This window comes from Harmonia axyridis, chromosome 2 (assembly GCF_914767665.1).
Source record: "Harmonia axyridis chromosome 2, icHarAxyr1.1, whole genome shotgun sequence".
Classification (NCBI taxonomy): domain Eukaryota; kingdom Metazoa; phylum Arthropoda; class Insecta; order Coleoptera; family Coccinellidae; genus Harmonia; species Harmonia axyridis.
Genome location: NC_059502.1, coordinates 29,928,652 through 29,943,992, shown reverse-complemented (window position 1 = coordinate 29,943,992; position 15,341 = coordinate 29,928,652). Strand labels below are relative to the sequence as shown.

Below are 15,341 nucleotides of genomic sequence, written 5' to 3'. Positions count from 1 at the left end.
TTCATTTATCAACCGGAATATATTTCATTTTCTATGTTGCAACTAATAGCTCATTCAGCTTCATAGTTTCAACATTTATTTTCCTTTGTTGCGTATCTTTCGAGTTATTGCTTCTACGTTATCTGATAGTGATCATGCTGTGGAACTCGCAACGCTTTCAGAGGTCCTGGATCTTTCACAATTTCACGCATTTCAGTCAACATCTTACACACGATCTCGAAATTACATGTTAGAAAAGAAAACATAGCTAATATAAATCACGAGCGACCCTAATTCTATCAAGACAAAATGATACCACAAATACTATCCTCAAGTGGGAAAACATCGTAATGTAGACAGAATTTTCAAATCATAATAATGAAGTCTCATCACCTATTGTATTGAAAATATTATGGAGTTGACAACATTATGAAAACAAGGTTATAGTATATTATATGAAATTGAAACCTATACAAGGAGGACCACGTTGGATGGTACCCTAGACTGCACGGAGAACGGAAGGTACGATTTTATTGAAAATTTTATTTCTTGTGTAGAGACCACACTGATGGTTTCTATCTGAAATAATTTAAGCGCTGCAGTGTTGCTGCTTATATAAAAAGTACTAATAACTTCGATAATCCAAATAGAACACCCTGTATATTTTTTCGGTTTGCTGTGGCCCCTTGATTATTTATGTATTAATTTCCTTGTTCCTACCTCTAGCGGTTTTCGAGTAATTGATTGATTCTCTTTTTTTTTGTGAGAATATAGCTTCAATTAAACATCCATCACTTCAGTACTTGGAATTCTAGAAAGTTGAAATTTAAGGTATGGATTCCATGTATTATTTACTTGTAATAAAATACGTCCCCAATCATACAGGATTGTTCAAAATCACAAGCTTCGAGACATATTAAAATAACAAATAGTAAGTTTTTTCAAATGGAATGACCTGCATATCCTAAGATATTTTGAAAGAAGATGAAATTTCCTTTCAGACGATCTAATGTTCCTATACCTGAATTGTGAGATAAACGAATAATGAAATCTCCTTTCAAAAAATTTAACATGAGATATAACAAGAGGGAATCGTAAAAAAGTAAATATACAGTGTGTTCGATTTGAAATGTAAAAACTTTTTGATATAAACGGGACAACACTGCAGCGCTAAAAATATTTTAGATATAGCAGTTCCTTCTGTTCTCCGTAAAAGTCTAGGGTGCCATCGACCGTGGCCCACCCTGTATAATTTCATTTGTTTTTTTTTTTTTCACTACAGTTTTTTTGAGCCTAAGGCTATTCTATACTTTTCGTCACAATCAGAAAAAACTGAACATATGATTCATAATGTTCAAGGATTAAGCCATTGCTTTTGTTCAAGGAAAAAATATTCAGAACCCCCCTTGAAATTCTCACATAGTCAATGCTTTGCAATAGGTAGAATCTAAAAATCGGTAAAAAAGAACACAACATCCAAATTTCTGCTTAGTATTTGTTACATCAAGATAAAGTTTACTTTTTCTAAATTTAAATGTAATTACTGTCTAGATGATGTCTGTGAGGGATTTAATAAATAAATTATTGTGATCCGTATTGATCCCCCTAGCTTGAAAATACGATCCATTCATTTTGTATGTTAGAAATGGACGAATGAATATTGAAAAAAATCATTCTCCCCTAATTTGCAGCGGCCAATTGTTTTCAAGTTTCTGGCAACTGTCCAACCATTTTCTGAAAAATATACAGTGATTTGACAAAAATGGTATGAGACACAGTAACGAAGCCTATATGACTGAACTTCAGAGAATTCTCATAGAAGGCTAGGAGACTCGGGATAAAAATCATTGAAGTATTTCCTTATGAAATTGTGATAAATAAAATTTTAGTAAAATCTGGTCAATATATGAAATGATAAATATAATAGTGAACTAAAGAAAATGTACTTATATAAGTACAATCAGTAATAAGAACAATAACAATTTTTGCTTGATATTTAGTGCGGTTAATTGATAATTTTCAATAATTTTCTCCGATAGTTTTTAAATGATCAAGACAAAAATATATTCGACTGTTTCTCCGAAACAGTTTGGCTGGTATATCTCAGAAATATTAATCCAATATATAAAAATTTGTTATGGAAAGAGCTAGACGAAGAGCCGAATGCAATTTGAGCATTTATTCTACATTCAAAATCTCGTTCGCGAATATTCCAGCCAACACATTTGCGAATTTGTTTTATTTGAAAAAAAAACATACAAAGAGACATTTGATTGTAATATTATGTATCAATGGATATAAAACACTATTGCCGAATTGACAGCACTTTGTCCTATCCAATACTTGAATAAATTATGTCTAAATGAAAAATGAGACGATAATTTTTTCAAATACATGAGACAGAAAAATATTTGAATTGAGCACTGCTTAAAGATCAAGATAATAAATGGTGTCAAATCCTCCCATAATGTCAAAAATTAGAAGGAATGGATCATTTACATAGGTAAATTCAGAAGTAGGTATACCATATAAACAAGGGATATTGTGAAAGATTCCCCTCTACACCATGACTATCAGATAAAAGAACAAACAAGATGAGCATTGCACCGCAGTACACATATGACGTAACTGCTAGTTACGTGAAATGAAGAAAAAATTAATTACACCAGTAATGAGAACATACGCAGGAAGCATCTATGTTATATCAAGATAGATAGCGACCTCAGGAAATGAAAAATTTTCACATCGCCACCCATTCACGATTCTTTGGACACTGGGTTTTACTGGTTTCGGTTCACATTATGCGTGCAATTTTGTAAACGTATACGTTTGACTTGCCAGACCATAACCATCACACGAGAATACCAGGTGCTTGCGTAAGAATTCTGCCAGTTTTGTTGCAATGTGGATCAAAATATTCAGCTGAGTAGGACATGGTCATTGAAATATTATACTGGGTGATTTGTAATTTCCATGTATAGTGGAATAGAATATGCGCAACAGTCATTCGAATATGTGCGCACCGATGTCGTCAATAAGATATACATGTTTTTATGTTGGTTTTATGTTTTCCATTCCGACTGTCCTAGGTCTCTCTCAGAAGCTTGGAATTTGAACGAGTTGTTAAATTTTTACTCAATAGCGAATGACTGAACGGTCCCCTGTAACCAGAAAATTTCTCAGTCTGGGGTCCGAACTTCCGACCTTCGGCTTAGGAGTTGGCGATCCTTCCTAGGGATTCAAGGCTTAGCTTGATTTTCAAGGTACTTGGCTTGAGCTTGACTTGTAGTCAAGTAGTAGTTTTTCAATCTCAAGTGAAGTCAAGTATTCATTTATCAAGTACTTCAATAATACGAACGAAAAATTAAGGTCAAAGCGAAAGACCATCAATATCGGACAAGAACTGCCGAAAAAACTTTGAACGCCCAATATCAGTAAAGAGGATAGGACAAAGATGTTGCACCTACATAGCCCCGAGACTTTTTCCCCTAGTACCACAAGAAATAAAATATGTGAAGAACAAAATATCATTCAAAAGAAAATTGAAAAAATGGATAATAGACTTTGATAAAACAAAATTATATAAAATAATAAACTATTATATAACTATTAATGTACACACGAATATGACAAAGAGAAATACAGAATATGACACACAAAAATCACGATTTCGACATATATACTACAGGATTTTCGACAAATATAATACAGGATTTCGACCATTATCTGTGATGAAGCACACGATTGTTCCACTTAATAAGAAGATAATATATTTTGCGGTGTATAAAGAGTAAATTTTATGTTCATTACTGTGCACAGTTTGTATTTTTATAAAACTCTACAGTATTATAGAGTTTATTGAATGTATTTTCATGAATAAACTCTCTTATTATTATATCAAACTACTTGATTTTTAGCAGTTTTATTGTGTAGTGTCACATCAATAAAAAATTATCAAATGAGAAGAAACCTAGCGAAAAACAATTCTAGGTATTTATTAAACTCATTGTTTAAAATAACCCAAAAAATATCAACTTATTTGAAATAAAAAAATTGATTAAATCATTATAAATCAGAACTAAATAATGAAAAAAATAACGTTTCTTAATATTGAGAAACCTCCAGGCTTTGTTTCATTTCATAATAATGACAAATTCGATTCTGTCGATTCGACCGATCATTCTCAAACCAGATAACTCTCAAACGGAAACTTGAGTGTGAAATTTTTAGGTTAGGTTCACAACTCGAATTGTTCGGTTGAGTTATATAATGGGCATTAATCATAACGTGACTAGATTAGAGTTACCGTAAATATGACCGTTCATTATTTATTTCCTGATAATTTCAAAACTTCAGTTTTACTTGGAATAGCATATTGAATTTAGCTGTGAAATGACGATTTGATGATAAAGTAGGTATATCCAAAGTCACTTGAACTAGTCCATAAAAACGCTTGGCCAGATGTCCCTTTGAAGTGGATACCGCGATCCACTAAATACTGGGGTTCATTTGAAAGTATTCTTAAGCAATAAATTCACTGGCCCCAAAGGAATTTCTGGAAACTTGCAGAACCTTTATATAATCGAAACATTCTGGTTTCCTCCAAGTGACTTTGGATATACTATACCTGCAATATTTCCTATTAATTTGATTATTAATTGAGAGATTTATGTAATCACAAAATCGACGAAGTTAAGATTTTGAGTTCAGGTATAAAATAACATTTTCAAGATTTGTGCAAAATTTCAAGTTTATCTAATTATATTACCATCAAAAATTCAAGAAGAATTTTGGAAAAAACATTAGTGATACCAACACTGAGAGAACAAAATTGGGATTCTCTGTGTGAAATTAATAAGAAAGACATAAATAGCCAGTTTGATCACTTTCACACGTTATACCAGGAAATTTTCAATAAATTATTCCCAATCAAAAAAATTAAAGTGAGAGGAAAACCAAAAATGGATAAAATGGATCCTGAAACTGCAACCATTAAAGAGAAATTGGATATACTGCTAACGTTAAGCACACACGATGAATCGTTCAGGGAAATGTATAGAAAAACAAAATTAGAATATGATAATCATTTGAAAAGGAGAACAAAAGATAAATTCGACAGGAAAATCAAAACATCTGAAAATAAAAATAAAACTATGTGGTCTTTCATAAAATCAATGAATAACTCTCAGAAAACAAATCAATTTCAAGTGAATGGAGATCCAACCCATATTGTCAATGATATGAACACCTTTTTCATAAATGCAGCTACAAGACTCACAGCAAATATAACAAGAAACAGGAGTGAATACCAGTATGTGGAAGAAAATAAATCCTTGTTACTGAGACCAATAAATTTAGAAGAAACCAAAGAAATTATAACGTCGTTGAAAAATAAAGAAACAAGTGGATATGATGGAATATCAAGCAAAATAATAAAACAGACAGCTGAGGAAATAGTTAAACCTATGAATCACATTATAAACAACTCCCTCAAATGTGGTATTTTTCCAGAAAGAATGAAAATAGCAATAGTCAAACCAATACATAAAAAGGGTGACGTTAATGAATACGGAAATTACAGGCCAATAAGCATCTTACCAAGCTTCTCAAAGATACTAGAAATAGCGTATTGTAGGCAGATCATGAATTTCTTAACAGAAAATGCGTTCTTCAAGGAAAGTCAGCATGGATATCGAAAGGGAAAATCGATTCAAACGGCTATTTTCAGGTTTGTATCGAAAATAGTGGAAGCATTTGAACACAAGGAATATGCAATGGGAATTTTTTTGGATTTGACTAAAGCATATGACTGTTTGAGTGTAGATGAGTTGATGAGAAAATTAGAAAAATATGGCATACGAGGACCGGCTTTGAAATGGGCAAAGTCATATTTTGCATCTAGGAAACAAATGGTACAAGTGGAGTCACAGGGAAGAGTGTTCAATTCGGAATTGGAGGAAATCATTTTGGGAATTCCGCAAGGTAGTATAGCTGGCCCCCTTTTCTTCTTAATATACATAAATGATTTTGATGCATGCCTTGGAGTTGAAGAAGGGCAGGTGATTGCAGCAAATTATGTGGATGACACGAATCTATTAACTATTCATAAGATTTTTTCAGAACTAAGGATGATGAGCGAAAAATTGATAAAAGAGAGTGAAAATTGGTTTGAGATGAACAACTTAGTACTCAACAAAGAAAAGACACGTTTGGTACTTTTCACACCCTCTAACATGAATAGCGGAAATTTAAGTATAAACCAAATTACCAATTTGGTAGAAGAACACACCAAGTTACTAGGAATGTATATTGATTCGAATTTAAATTGGAATGAACACGTGAATTACTTAAGCGGAAAGTTAAGAACAAATATCTATGGCCTGAGGACAATGGCACGATACATTGGATATGAAGCCCTGAAAGCTCTGTATCACGCGACGATAGAGTCAAGGCTGAGATTTGGAATGATTTTCTATGGAACATCAAATATAGAAGATTTGTTCATATTGCAGAAGAAAGCACTTATAATAGTAAACAATCTGAAATACAATGAATCATGTAGAACTTACTTCAAGAAAAATGGAATACTGACAATATATGCCTTATATATACATGAGTGCTTGTTGTTTATGAAGAAAAACGACCATCTTTTCCAAAAATATCGAAATGAAAAATCATTCCACGAAACTAGAAGTTTGGACTACATATTTCCCAAATTCAAATTAACAACAAGCCAAAAACAAGTGGAATACAGATGCCTGAAACTTTTCAATTCATTGCCTGGCAATATAAAAGCAATTCAGGACACCAGAACTTTCAAGAAGAAAATACAGAGTGGGCCATTGAAAACGAAACAGCGGCTCTGTAGGTCGGCAGAACCGAGTTATATAAAAACGCTCGGACACGTCAACAACATTTTCGAGGGGGACATCGTTCGCGATGAAATTCACCCGAAATACATTCCATCCCTCGGAGCTGTGACCGCCACCCCTAAATTTTTAAATGGCATCATATGGCAAGTGATACCTCATTTGAAAGGTAGTTTCCTTCTCAATATCAATCAACAAAAATGAATTAATTTTATCGATTCGTTTTCGAGATATAGGAACTTGAAGTTGGGAAATAACTTTTTATTCACTCAATCAATAAAAATAAGATCTAACATTGCAACTGTTGAAAGATAATTATCATTGTCAATGAATTAAATGTTCAAACTGTCTACCACCCATTTACATACAATAGTACAAGTTTTGTTCAAAATGAGACCTCACATTTTGCAGCATTTCCGGCGTTATTCGACGGCATTCTTCAATAATTCTACGTCGTAAATCTTCCAGAGATTCTGGTTCGGTTGCATAGATTTTGTTTTTCAAGTGACCCCACAGGAAAAAGTCGAGTGGGGTTAAATCTGGAGATCTGGCTGGCCACTCTATAGCGCCTCTTCTTCCAATCCAACTTCCAGGAAACATTCTATCTAAAAACGCCCTAACAGTTATTTCCCAACTTCAAGTTCCTATATCTCGAAAACGAATGGATAGAATTTATTTATTTTTGTTGTTTGATATTGAGAAGGAAACTACCTTTCAAATGAGGTATCACTTGCCATATGATGCCATTTAAAAATTTAGGGGTGGCGGTCACAGCTCCGAGGGATGGAATGTATTTCGGGTGAATTTCATCGCGAACGATGTCCCCCTCGAAAATGTTGTTGACGTGTCCGAGCGTTTTTATATAACTCGGTTCTGCCGACTTACAGAGCCGCTGTTTCGTTTTCAATGGCCCTCTCTGTATACAAGTTCCTATTAAATTTAGAGCCCTATAATATGGCAAGTTATACGGGATAAAATATATATATATATATATGACACTGTTTCACTTCATTTTCATGATTTTGTTATGTAATATGATTTGAAATAAAGTACGATTTATTATTATTATTATTATTATAAAGAACAGATCCGATCGGGTTGAGATTTTGCGCTTATACTCAGAAAAACAATCTCGTAACATCATAATCATAGAAAATTCAAACTGGATATACAAGAAATAGGAAAGCACTGAGGTGCAGTCAGGAAATTTTGAGCGCTCGTTCACTCATGCCAATTGCACCCTTGGAGACTATACTACTCTATATCCAAATATTTCTGGCAAGTCGACAGATTTATTAAATGACTTTTATCGAATAGTCCTCTAACACATAAAAAATGGGATCAATTTGAGGAAAATGTCCTGAAACTTAAACATCATCATCCAGTTCACAAAGTGTAACAACTACGACGATTCTTATTGGGGTTTCTTCTTCTTAGTGTGCCTTCTCCGTCAATGAAGGTTTATTTCAGCTAAAAGTTCAATGTCAAACAGAAATTTCACGGAATCAAATCATAAAAAACAAACCAAAACATAAAAAATGAGGAAAGTAATAGGCGCATGAATGAACGGGTATCCAAAAGCTCCTGTTAGTGTCTTCGATATACCAATACGTCTCGATTCTTTCTTTCAATTTTGGAATTTTGACAAATAGACAATACACTTTGGTCACTAATGATTAATTAATTCATCAAGAAAAACTTCAATGGCAATCCATATCAAAAAAATCTTATATTTTCTTCATATCTGATTTGATGAATTTCGATGCCAATTAGATAATTTCTGTTTCTTTTACATGATACGGATCTTCCTGATTTCACTTTCTGTTGAGTATTCAAGTTTGCGGTTTATATTAACCGTAAATGCAACGCTTAAACCTAGAAAGTAACTGTTTTGGCCGCTATCACGAGAGAACGTGTTTGATAACGCGAATTTTTGCGTAATCAATTCAATTTCATTATGCATTGCGGAATCTAGAGCAATGCAGTTTCATTTTCGACCGCGTTGATGAAGTTCAAACTACATAACCGAATTTGTTGTAACTTGACTGAATATTTATTCAGCAAAGATATTCAATGATGAATATCGTACATTCAAAGATTTTAGCGAGAAGCTGTAGATGTAGAAGATGCGAAGTCAATTTTTGTTTTTGAATTATGTACAGATAAATACAAAATTGCACATTATGAAACTCACCTTGCAATACTATGAGTGGTCTGTATTGGACCTCATCGATAATTATCTGAAAATAAAAGAAATAGTCATTAGGTACAATCCATAATAATGTGACATGTAGAAGAAATATCGGATATGGGGAAAACAATATTTATAATATCAGAAAAATAATATTCAGCTAAGTATCGATTTGTGCACTTTAAAATTCTAACAGTTGCTAGAGATTGGAAATTTTCAGCTAATTATCATTGAAAGATGAAATGAATCTATAGATGTTAAATCACTTAAATTTCGAGTATATAATGTTTTTTTTTGGATAAATTCAGTAACCCAAACATTCACACTTCTCAGAAGTTTAGAGCTTGTACGAGTTGGGAGTAGCAGTGGTGTTCGTGTAGGCTTTGTTACTGTTTTCCAGCGCCACCTCAGGCTCAACCGAGGGTTCAACACTGCTAATTTAAACCCCAACAACAAATAATGAAAAAGAAGAATAATTAGTTTTGTTACACTTAGTTAGTTAGTTACATTTAGTTGAATTGAGAGGAAAATGAAAATGAAAAATCTGTTCTAGGAAATTGAGTTTTAATGGGTTATCAAATTATGGTTCTAGCATAGATCGCAAGATTTTGATGACAGTTTATGTTTTAAACGAAAGTCATAGTTATATCTCAAGTGAGTTACTTTTTGTGTTATATCGGTGGTTTTGCATTGGTTCTCATAGAAATTTATGTATTTTGTTATTGTTTCTAGTTCCGTTTTTTATGCAAGTCCTTGATTTTGGAATATCTATCACTATTATTGAATAATCTAAGTACTTTATTCTGAAATATTGGTAGAGACACTTCAGGGAGGAATTCTTCAGATTGGGATAAACTGGTGCAGCGTATGTTATTATAGTTCTCAGCATAGTGGTGTATAAAAGTTCTCTTCAATAATGGATAAAGAGATTTTAGGGCTTTGCAGCCTCAGTATTTGATGTGTTCGTTGAAGTTTCGTCTACTATCTAATTGATCACCAAGACATTTAACACAGCTTTTGTTATCGAATGTTTGCCTATTCTCATAGAAGTAAATATCTTATCTTCCGTAATTTGTTTCAGTTTTGATTTAATATTAGGTTATTTTCCATTTCTTATAAAATTTCTGAATTTGTAGTAAGCGGTTAATTAATAGCGAGTACGACACATGCGAAGGGTTCAAATATGAGTAGGATTGTTTGGTTCTCCCCACTGGACCAACCTCCTTTATTTTTATATTTCCTTTTTCCATGAAAAAATGACATCGTTTTTGAAATATCACGTCACAAAGAGGTTCATATTTAGATTTGTGGTCAGAAGAGTGTATATACTATCTCGAAGCAAAAATCTACATGCGAAAGATCATCATGAACTTGAACGAACATGCAAAAGCTCCTTATTTCGCGTCATTACTTTTCTTTGTTTTTCTATGACTTTTCGAGAATGTTTTTTTCGAACAGTTGTTTGATTTTTTTAAGTAGTCATTGAAGAAAATCTATTCTTCCATTTCGTGAAACAATTATATCTAACCCCTGAAATTATATAAATAAAAATACTCCTTTGAAATGTCTTTATGTCAGAATACAATAAAAATATGCATTTAGCTGATATTCAAATATGTAAAAGATCTACAATGCGTCACTTCGCTTCCTATAAGTCGCTCACGTGACTCTCTCTTTGGATAGTAACCCGAAAAGAAAACAATTTCAATTGATAAACATTGCTCCATTCTATTGGAATTGTTTCCTATAATTATTTCAATTTACTTCGTGAAATAACAGAAACAAATATTGCCTTTTACTATTGCTGTGCTGTGCGCATTCTTCAGATTCATCGGTAACCATTGTCGCATATTGAGGACAGGTGCGACTTCATTTGGATTCTTCATACTGACTTTTAATGGAATGAGGTTGACAAATGGTTGAATTCGCCCCACTGAATAATCCTGAATGTTACTAGTATTCGTCAAATGTCTTCGATAAATCGATGAGCATCACTTTGTACTGAATGATGTAAATTGGTTGAAATAATATTAATTTCATTTAGTCATACTATTCTTTCATTTATTCATTCTGAATTTTTTTTTGTGTTAATTATTTCCAGCAATGGTCCTTTGAAACTGTTAAAGGAAAATATTTTCAAAGTAAGGGTTAGATTGAACTGATTGTTCATTCCTAGATTTGAGTCCCTGTTATCCTTCTCAGTTCCCGGGTATCATATGTGAAACTATGGTTGGAAATTGTTTCCCGAGAGCACAACGTCGTTTTGAGACTTGTTCCTGGACGTATCATATAAGATATATTACTACCAGACTCTATTTGTAGGTGTTCCTCAATTTCGAGATTTTCAAATATCTATAAACGATCTGAAAATTTCAATTGAGGAAAAGTGCCTGCATAATCCTTACCACTTTCAAAAGCTTCTTCGTGAATAATATGTGTATTAACCACCGAGGCCATCGTTTGGGTGATTTAATTTAGCTCAATTTCAGTAAAACTACATAATATAATCGTTATGTTGAATAAAATTTTTCAGACTTTTACAACCCATATAATTCTGAGTTTTTTCCTGCCACAAGGTCAGCGCTTCAACTCTTTTTTTATATATGTGCACCTTCCCGAAACCTGAAATTTGCTGGGTGGATTTTATACGTGAATGAACAATAGATTAGGAGCGTAAAGGCTACCTGAAAGCTTGAATTTCTCCATTTTTTGTGTACCTACACATTTCAGAGTCCGATATTGCTCTCATATAACTAACTGAAATAAATGCAATACATCAAAACTAAAAGCTTTAGGTGCGGTTTCCAAGGCAAAATAAAAAACATTAAATATATTTAATACTATTCAATTTGACCGTGAATATTGTACACATATGTAATTATGATCAACTTCCTTACCTTACTCAATCTATATGCTGATTCCAAGTAGAGTTTCAGATTTACCTTAGTTATTGGAATGCAGAAGTTGAATATATTTACATTATGAATTAATATTGCAATTTACCTATATTTAATAAAGATTACTCCTGACATATCGCCAAAAATCCTTTGTCCAATTCAATCTATTCAGTGTCGCTTATAAATAATTTGAAGTCCTCCTCAAATTCTGGAGACAGGTTCTTGTCATTCGAGAAAATCATTTCTGTCAATCGTTACTCTTTTAAGAAGTCCATTATTGTTAATTCATTCTTCTGCATTGCGAATTCAATGATATTAAAGATAAAATAATTAATTGTGTTTTAAGCAAGTCAATATCAACGTGTTTGTCTTGTTTGGGTGTATTATTAATTTTTTTTTTATTGAAAAATATTCAAAACAAATCAGGAAATGTCTAATATCATTTCAATTTCATTTCAGACTCATCGACGATACGAAGGCAGTTAATTTGATGACCGTTGATTTACACTTTTTGTATTTTCTCTTATTACAGTTGAAGCTGTCTTGATGAAGGAATTCAACAAATATAATTGGAAAAGAGGACAACCCTAGGAATCCACTCTTCCAACTTGGCTATCTGTCTATACCCATTTATGACTTGGATTTGTGCATAATCAAGATTCCCGATTGGAAACTGAATATACTAACTGACAAAGAAACTGCAACATCCAGAAGGAGCTGTTTGAATTTTATATATATTTTTTTTGGTAAAGCATAGATAGTATAGCAGGGAGTAAATGATTGAAATTTGAAGAAATAAAGGAAGGGTTTACAATTTTTTTTAAAAAGGTTGTTAATAATGTGTTTGTCCACCGCGATTTTGGGCATTATCAAACCACGCTCGACAACATCTCATAACAGTAGTTGGATTTCTGTTTGTACAGTAAGCGATTTCTCGAAATGACAACCCCGCCTTCCGAAGATCAATAATTCGACATCTTTCAAATTCATTTAGCTGGCGATAAATTCCATGCACATGTAATCTATACATTTTAACAACAACTAAACATCGACTTTAGATGTCCTCGAACAGCTGGTTTGTTGTAAAATTTAAAAAACTTGCAGAAAATGACTACAACATTTGAATAACAAAAATTGAAAATAACATGAAAAAACCTTCACGATTCTTTTCTCAAATGCAACCATTCACTCCCTGAAATAATATCTATGTTACACAAAAAAAAAAATTCAATTTAAACAGCTCCTTCTGGGTGTTGCAGTTCCTTTGTCATTTAGTATACCTTCACGACGACGCCGACGTAAGCAGTTTGGAAAATGGTGCGATTGAACTCAGAAAAGTGCACTACTCTTCCTCTTGTGAAGGAGATTAGTCAAACAAACAGTTCGGTTACGTCTAATTGTACGGACGTGATAACCCTTGGAAATCCCAAGTAAAATACTTGTGAGTCATCTTGGATAAGAATCTCTCCTTCAATCAGCGCCTGGACTATGCCGTCCAAAAGGATAAAAGGGTGCTTGCCAAATTGTCCATTCAGAACAAATTTACCTTATAAAAAGCCATTGTCCTTCCCACTATATCTTATACTTCAACGTGTTGGGCCGAAAAAAATCCATCAATGCATTATGAAATTGATGAACCAGTAGGTTCTTCACTGCCTTTCGAGTCTTGTAGGTTCAAATATCGCATAATTGGAATCTTGCGACAAGCTTTTATATCATGTAATTTTCCTAATGCGAATGCATTTATGAATTATTTTCGAATACATTTTTTTCCTATTTAGAATAGGTATCGAAATAAAAGCTCATTTTCAACTATTATTATTTACCATTTATTTATTTGATGTTTTTGATTTATCGTTTCTCAGACTATTCATTTCCTTCAATGCTTCAATATTGCATAGGTCTTTAACAAGGGGGTCAAGTGATTTGACTCTACTCAAGGCTACGTATGCTTGGCCTGTAGCGGAGAGCTTTGGTCCCAAATCTACAACTGCATGGTCGACGGTGCTGCCCTGCATTGTGTGTACAGTGCAAGGTCAGCATATAATAATTGGCCACATTATTTTGTCAGCAGTACCAGAACTATATTTCCAGTCATATTGGATTGGAAATGATATTAATTCATTGTTCATATTCTTCTCAGCACAACCTTTCTTTTGATACTCATGACACAGTGGTTCACGAAAAAAAAATAGGCCGTCATCTTGCACTGTCCGCCATCATGGATTTTGGATGACTTCACCTCCATACATTGTCATTCAAACCTTCCATGTATGCAAAATTTTATTGAGATCGTTTCAGAATAAATGCTTCAATATTCATTTGCAAGATTGGACCTGAACTTACAAACATATATTCAAACATTGCAAGTTAAATAAAGGCTTATAAAAAAGAAGTGCATACCTGAAAAAGATCTCTTATAATCAACCACCAATGGCATTATTTCTGCCGTAACTCAAAAGTGTCGATAGCTGGATGAATCCATTACATTGATGAATAATCATCCCAGAATAAATTGTTATTAATTATACCTCTTCCACTTTCATCATTTGCGATTATTCACACCTGAATCCGCTAGGACAAGTATTCCATAATCATTAAACAGCTGGTTTATTATTTCTTCATTACGCTATATGGAGAGCTGAAATATACCCGCATATACAAATAAACACTCTCCAGGATCCCAGAGGAAAATATCTATTACAGGGTCCATATTCGCATTACTCACAACCTACATGAAATGGGAGTCATGACTGAATTTATATCAGTCGTTCGAACTGCCTGGTAATAACTGAATAATCAGAAATTGTTATAAATCAAATTCCACCGTTAGGGGGTCCTCTCCGTAGATAATTTTGATCGCTGTGGGGTACTCAAGAAACTATGAAAAATCAATTCGTATTACTTCGAGGAGATAGATATTATAACAAACTAGATAAGGTACGGTTTAATTGATATACTACATTATTTACTATTTTGACTAGGCAAGGGTGATTAGTGTTGAATTTATAGTTCGAAATATGCAAACATTATCTTTTCTTCTAGGCCATAAATTCAACTGTTCTTGATAAGAATAAGTACAAGAGGAAATCTGAAAAATTATAACGTTTTCAAATGAAGGCCAGCAATAAACAAGGAATGTTGAAAGAATATAAAAAGCTTTCACCGAAACAATAAAAAAAAGTGAATACGAGCCATAACATTACTACCGTTGATTATACAGGGTGATTCACCGCGATGGCTCGTAAGAGGTTTATGGAAAACTAATCATGATTTTGTGCTAAAATTTGGCATGTTGGGGTTCGAGACAATGATCTTTCTCCCTAAAATATTTCCAGATCTCTACAACTTCCCGTTATGCCGGAAACAGACTACTACTTTCTTATTTCAAATAGCTCACCCAGT

General features: G+C 33.2%; 1 long non-coding RNA gene across 1 annotated transcript in view; it reads right to left on the bottom strand.

The window, feature by feature from the left end:
* Window positions 1-9,037: 9,037 nt before the first annotated feature.
* LOC123671999 overlaps window positions 9,038-15,341 on the bottom strand; it is a 102,692-nt gene continuing 96,388 nt past the window's right edge. The window contains exon 4 of the long non-coding RNA XR_006746210.1: window positions 9,038-9,088. This is a non-coding gene — a long non-coding RNA (uncharacterized LOC123671999). The remainder of the gene's footprint in view (window positions 9,089-15,341) is intronic.